The sequence below is a fragment of the Manis pentadactyla genome, chromosome 19 (genome assembly GCF_030020395.1).
Source record: "Manis pentadactyla isolate mManPen7 chromosome 19, mManPen7.hap1, whole genome shotgun sequence".
NCBI classification, from domain to species: domain Eukaryota; kingdom Metazoa; phylum Chordata; class Mammalia; order Pholidota; family Manidae; genus Manis; species Manis pentadactyla.
In genome coordinates this window covers 700,558-707,426 of record NC_080037.1, presented here as the reverse complement: position 1 = coordinate 707,426, position 6,869 = coordinate 700,558, and positions in this window count along the sequence as shown.

Genomic DNA, 6,869 nt, shown 5'->3' with positions numbered 1-6,869 from the left:
AACCTCTCCCGTTCTCTGTTTGCATCCAGCAGCATAGTTCTCCCAGGGAGCCTCGGGTTCAGCCGCACCCCCCTTCCAAGGCATTGGCACAAACGGACTCAAGTTATTCTGACCCAGGCCATTCCCAGGGACCTTTATACATGATGTTTGGGGTTTCATATTTCTGAGGAGGCAAGTCAGCATTTAAAGGCCCCGATAGATAGAACTCAGTCTGTCAGACAAGACCCCTGGCCACGCAGTGCCAGAATAATTACACCCTCCTTAACAAAGATCTGCCCCAGGCCTGACTTGAGCTGCTCCCCAGAGGGAAGAAGTGGGGCACTTTTCTCCAGCCGCCTTTGCCGTAATGCCAAGCAGTGTTTGCAAGCACCTAACCTGAACACTGTCTTGACATCACACCATCATCTCTGCAGACGACTGTGTACCTGCATCATACGGGCACAACTATTTAAGAGGCATGTGATCTGTGCCCTCTGTCCTCACAAGCCAACACTCTAAGGACTAAGACCGAGACTCATAAAACAAAGGCAGATACAGAACGTAATGCCTCTACGATGGGAGGAAAAATGAGTGAACACAGACACATCCTCTGGAAGTCCCAGATTCTTAGAACACTCCTAGTTTTAAGTCATCTATCCAGTTGTTTTGCAATCTGTGGATGTATCCAAGGCCTGCCATACCTTACAGTGTGCCTTTAGCACTGGGGACCAACGCAGAAACAACCCAACTGTTAAGATGGTGTGTCCAGATTTTGAGTCAAAAAATTGTAGTCACCAGAGCAGGAATGAATTGGCAAAGGAAGGTTTTTGCATGTCACTGACTTCAAATGGGGGATCCACTCGAATTTACCAGTGGAAAAAAAAAAAACAGCATGTAACGGAAAAATTAACTTTAAACACATGCCTTTTTGGCAAAGTGCTACCGATATCCTCCTGTGGAGGACAGTGTAAGTGTGAGTGTTACAGAAACTCGGGGTGCTGCCAAGCCAAGGGCAGCGGGGGCTAGCCAAGCCAGGACGAGGCAGACGGGACAGACTGGCTCAGGCTCCAGGACACACGCTCGCAGTCACCCGGAGGAGGTCCTCGGGCCGAGTGACGGGGAGCCTGGCACGGAGCCTGCTCAAGCTGCGAGACGTGACGGGACACAGCAAACTGAAGCACGCCTCGGGGCAGGTCACCAGGCCTGAGGTCCATCAGGACTGAGATGCACTGCTCCCCGTGAAGGGGAGGAGGAACGGGTAATGGGAGCAGGTGTTCACGAGCTCCTCACCCCGGGCAACACCGCCATGCGCGTGGTGCACACCACAGTCAGTCGTGTCCATGTTCCTGGAGCTCTGCGTTCACCCCGAGTTCACTTAATCTAGAACCCTGTGGATTTGCCCATCTTCTCGATTTCTTAGCCAAGCAAAAGCCAGCAACTGAGGCACATGTGTGACGTCCATAAGCACGTACATGGAACTGCCACCCGGTGGAATCGTAAGTACAGGTGCTCAGACCCGGCCTTCACAGCCGACAAGCAGCTGAGGCCACCACGTCGACTCCTGGCCCGCATTCTGGCCTATTTACCTCACGTGCGTTTTGCTCGGAAACTGCTGCTGGGTGAGCCCAGCATCCCATGGACTCAGATGTCCAGCCTCCTTCCCCGGCCACTGTGCCTCTGGGGGGAGCACACCTGGTGCTAGTGGCCAAGAGCTCCACACACCGCGGAGGCGCACGGCTCCCAAGATGCTGCGTGAGAAGCCCGGCGGCCCTCAGGCGGGCGAGGAATGCCCGGCCGCCTGCAGGTGCCCAGGAGGCCCTGCGGGTTCTGGCAGGTCTCCTCTCCGTGTTCCCGTGACATCAGCTGCACTTCAGCCAAACTCAGAGGGTGGTATTTTTTTTGGCCCTACTGCCTCCCTTGGCACAGGCCAGGTTGTACCCCTGTTTTTTGGGCAAACAGTGGTTCATCTTAGATAAAACAGATGGTCTGCTCGGCCCACTGTGTCAGATGAGCAGTGCCCTCGGTCCCTCTCCGAATCCGCTCTGGAGGCCTGAAGGCAGCCCTCTTGGCAGAGTGTCTGTACTCCCCCAAAACCGGTGTGCTGAAGCCCCAGTCCTGACATAACGGGGTGAGGGGGCAGGGCCTTCGGAGGAGATTCGGTCATGGGGGGAATCTCCTTAATGGCGTTCATGACCTTACAAGAGACCTCACTCACCCCTTCCACCAAAACGAAAAGTCACCTGCCGTCGCCGCGCGTGCAGGGCGAGGGGGACAGCAGCTGCAGGAGACGTTCCCTTTCCAGTGGAAGAGGAGCACGAGGCAAACGGAGGCGTCGAAGTCCGTCCTGGGGTGTGTGGCCAGTTCCTCCTCTTCTGGGGGCGGGAGGGTGACCAGTCTTGAACTAGAGGCTCTGGTTCAAGGTTCTCTGCACATTCTCTGAGATTTCTGCCCTTCGCTGTGACAGATGACCCATGTTTGCAACTGAGAAGCTTCCTGTCCATAGACGGTGGGGGAGGGGGTGTCCAGAGGCCTCTTGTGTTGGGAAGTCTCAGTCCCTTTCGGTGCACATTGGTGGCGTTTCTGCCAGTTCAGCTGCCCTGGGCTTAGTGGGTTTTCTGGCACCTTCGTGGGGCACATTCTTAACTCCACAGCCACGCTGGCACTTACTTTATGAGAGCCTCTCCTGGCTTTGATATGTCGGGGACTGTGGCCCGTGCCCCTACTAAGGGCTGAATTGCGTCCCCCAAATACATAAGTTCAAACCCTGACCTCCAGTGTGACTGCTTTTGGAGGCAGTAACCGAGGTTACATGAGGTCACGGGGCGGGGCCCTGCCCCCATGGGATTAGTGCCCTCGAGGGGAGAGCAGAGAGCCTGCCCCTCCCCTCCAGCACCCCCCTCGCTCCCCTTCCCTTTCCTCCCAGCCCCACCCCTCTGTCCTCTGTGTGAGGACCGGGCAGGGGGGCACCCCCGTGAGCCAGGGAGGGCACTGCCCAGACACCAGTCAGCTGGAAGCTCGAGCCTGGTTTCGCAGCCTCTGGAACCGTGGGAAATGCATCGCCCGTGCTGGTCCATCCAGTCTGGGGGTCTCATGAGGGTGCCGGCGTGACCACTCCTCTCCACAGCTCCGCCCCCCGGGCCCATCCGGCCTGAGTCCAGTGTCTGCTGCCATCTGAACACCGTCTAAATCGGGCACAGCCTACAGAGGCTAGCTACGCACCTGGCAGGACATCACACCTCACAAACACGACCTCGAGGGAACGGGGTCAGCAGGGTCAGGTGAGGAGGGTCAGGTGGCAGTTCCATTCCAGCCACAGAATCAGAAGTAAATAAAATGGTTGTTATTATAAGAGGTTAAGTTTGGGGGATAGTTTTTATGCAGCATTAGATCATCGATCCGCATAGGTTGGCTCACAAGCTCTTGTACGTTCTACGAGGCAGCAAAAGGCAAACTGGCCATCAGGGAGATCAGACACCCTTCGGTGATGAACAGAAACCACGTCCCATTGAACGGAAACTGCGTCCCATCTAAGGACATGTGTCATCCCTAAATGGCGCCCAAACGCCTCTACCGACGTCCCTTTGGGGAAATGCTCCGGGCAGAGCGCGGAGAACAGATGGGCTCCGACCACCACCTGAAGGCAGGCCGAACTCCCTTCCAGGACCCCCAGCCTCTGGCCAGGCTGGCGCCCACTAAGCTGCACACAGTGCACTGGCCTGTACCCAGTCGGCGTGGATGACGCCTTCCCACCCCTCGGACCTGGCCTGGCGTGCACTTGGCCGCTTCCATCCTCTGGGGGCCAGGGAAAATACTGGGCTTGCCTCCCCTGCCGTTCTAGGGTCATGGAAACCCCGAGGCAGCCCACACCCTTTTGCTCCACTTGGGCCGGGCAGCTTCTCTGGCACGACGCAGAGAGGGGTCCTTCTGAGGTTTGCTTCTTCTGGATTCTAACCTGAAAGCAAGGCACAGGCCCCTTTGTTCTGAGAACCTGGAAACCCCGCACTCAGGCAGGGCTCAGCTTGTGGAGGGGCCAGTGGGGGGCCGGAGCCCCGTCAGGGACTCACCAGTACTCAGCCTTCTCGCTTCGCCTTAGGAGAGCCTCTTGTCTCCCAGCCAGGGGAATTTTTATTTTACGTGGGCAGGAAAAAGTTGGCTCCAATTGATCAAACACTCTTCCAAATCTTTTTTGTCTGAAGCCCAAAGCTCAGCTTTTTAAACTTGAAAGCCAAGAATTTGTCTCTTTTGTTCTCTGATTCTGCTGTGACAACCCTCCCCTGAGGCCGGGAATGACTCACGGTCTAGCTGCCGGGGCGGGGGAGGGCCCAGGATAACAGGAAATCACGGGGAAAACACATTTGTTAATCCATCAAAATACTATCCTTGGACACTAGGATTTTTATTCTCTCCTATCTTTGTTAAACCGGGTTGAGCCAGTCCCTCTCCTTCCTCACAGAGCATCCACATCAGACAGCGTTCGGGGTCGTGAGTCAGAGACATCAACTCACGCTTGCCCAATCTCCCTGAAAACGGGGGACAGGTCCCGGGGAAGCTGGGGGGGGGGAGCTGAGACCGGGACAGACGGGCATAGGCACCCCAGAACCCCAGACCCCGCGTGGCCCAGGCCCCGCTTCCCCTCGTCTCCGCGCCCTCTGCACGTGGGCTTTGCCGCCCAGCCCCTCAGTCTGCAGGCCTGAGTCTGACCTCCTGCCTGGGTCGTGAGCCTGGGCCCTCCGCACCGCTGCCCGAGCTCTGATTGGAGGGATGCTGAGCATCCGTGTGCTCAGGGACTGAGCCACCAGGCTGCAGCGTGTGCGGATGGAAGGCCAGAGCCCCTGCCCCAGAGAGGCCGCCAGGTGCCACCCCGAGTTCTTTATTAGCTGTCTTGGCAGCTCCCCGTGCCAACCAGGCAGGACTCACCACGCAGCCTATTTTGGAGCTATTTATGGGTATGTCTCTTGTCCGTCTCCTCATGGGTCACCAGCAATGTGGGGGCAGGAACTCGGTTTCCCTCCCCCACAGAGGCCCTTGCCAGGCATTGGAAAGTGTCCCTGAGGATCAGACGAGCAAAACAAAGAGTTAATCAGACCAGTAACCCCCCAAACCCATGGATACTGTACAGGGAAGACTATGGGCATTTATATGGAAAGTGTGACTCTGAAAATGTACCCACATGCCCTCTCGTGTGCGCCACCGGTTTTCCTAGGCAGGGAAAGAGTTAAAAAGTTGGCCTGGCACAAGTGGACTTCTGACATGATATAAAACACTACAATTTTGGCTTTTCCATTTTAGCTGACATAGTTTAAGTTGATGAGTATTTTGATTTGTGCCAGTCTCAGGCAGTTTTAAATGCTATCCCTGCAGGAGTCAAGAAGTCCAGTCATAACCATAACAATATGCTTGTCACTCAAAAGCACCGGAAGAATGTTTAGGTGCAAAGAAAGCATTTTCCACTGAAAGGAAACAGGGCAGTTGACATCACCTCCTTCTCAAGGCCTGGAAGTCAAAACTGTTACCAGCTCCATGGGATGAAAATCCAGATCTGCCCCAGACCCCAGCATGTCCAGGGGCAGTCCAGCCAGAACACCAGTTACAGTCTGAAGTTCCGAAGAAGTCAGGCAGAAGGGAAAGCACCGCAGCCACGGAAGATCGCCCCATTGTTTGCGGGGCACCATTTCAGCAGGGAACGTGTAATGAATCCCCTTCCATCTCTGTAGTCAGTCCTCCTCGGGAGAGAGATTTGCAGAGAACTCCTGCAATCACACAAGATCCGGGCAGAAGAAAGTGACTTTCTTTTTTTCTTTTTCCTGAACAGACCCACCAAATAATACTGGATAGAGTTACCCTGAGCATTGTACCATAGGAACTGTTTGCATGGTAGCAGGCAAAACTCACATGGAGTGGGGCTCATCAGAGAAAGGGCAAAAGCCAGAGCCAGCGTGGGTGAAAGAAGAGAAGAGGCCAGCAGCCCCGGGAGACGGATCTCAGAGTCGGGGGCGGCCCAGAGTTACTCGGATCTGCGGGTATGCTGATGTCAGGACCTTCTTTTTTCCATGTTAGTGTGACCCTAACAATTCCAGCTGCTCAACAAATTGGCTGAGCGGCTTTGCTCCAAGAGGGGAAAACCTAAAAGCGCACCCGGCAGGAGGGCCTGATGGCATTGCATGGACAGCAGCGTTTATGCGGACGTGAACTGGTTAAATAAAAAGTTGCTGTAATAGAAAGAACACCTTTCACCCCCTAAGAATTCCATATGCCCCATGCTGATATCAAAAGGGCCTCCTCATGGGAAAGAGCAATGTGGAAAGCAGAGGAGAACAAAAATCTGGTGTTGGGAGTCCGCTGGGAGCATCAGACAAACATGAAACAATGACTTCATGTAGTGGATGAATTTCTCACATTCTTCAAGCAGTTTTACTGGCAAAACACTCATGTCTCCAGTTGTATGAATGCCAGGCCAGCGCAGAGGAGAATCTGAGTGGGAATCACACGGCAGGTCCGGGTGGAGATCTGACCAAGCGCTAGCCCTGATGTCCAGCTCCTCACCAGAGTTTCTCCTAGTGGGTCATTTTTGAAGTCATCTGAAAACATGCCCATGATTGTCCTGCTTCACTGACAAGGAAGTGGTAACTTTGAAAAGGTAAAGAGAAAGCGGAACAGCATATGCTGTCCCCGCGAAGTCCCCCTGCCCCGGGACGCAGCACGGACCCTCGTGTGGCGCTGTGTGGCCCAGACCTCTGGCCCTGGCCCTGGCTCCCAGTTCCCTCCTGGGAGAATTTTTCATGTGTGCCATTTCTGCTCTTACCCCCGCAGGGCCATGCAGAACGGTGCCCTGTAGCCCCGTGGCCCTCTCTGTTCTCGCCTCGGCTCTGTCTTTCTGGTGTCTGCAGGGG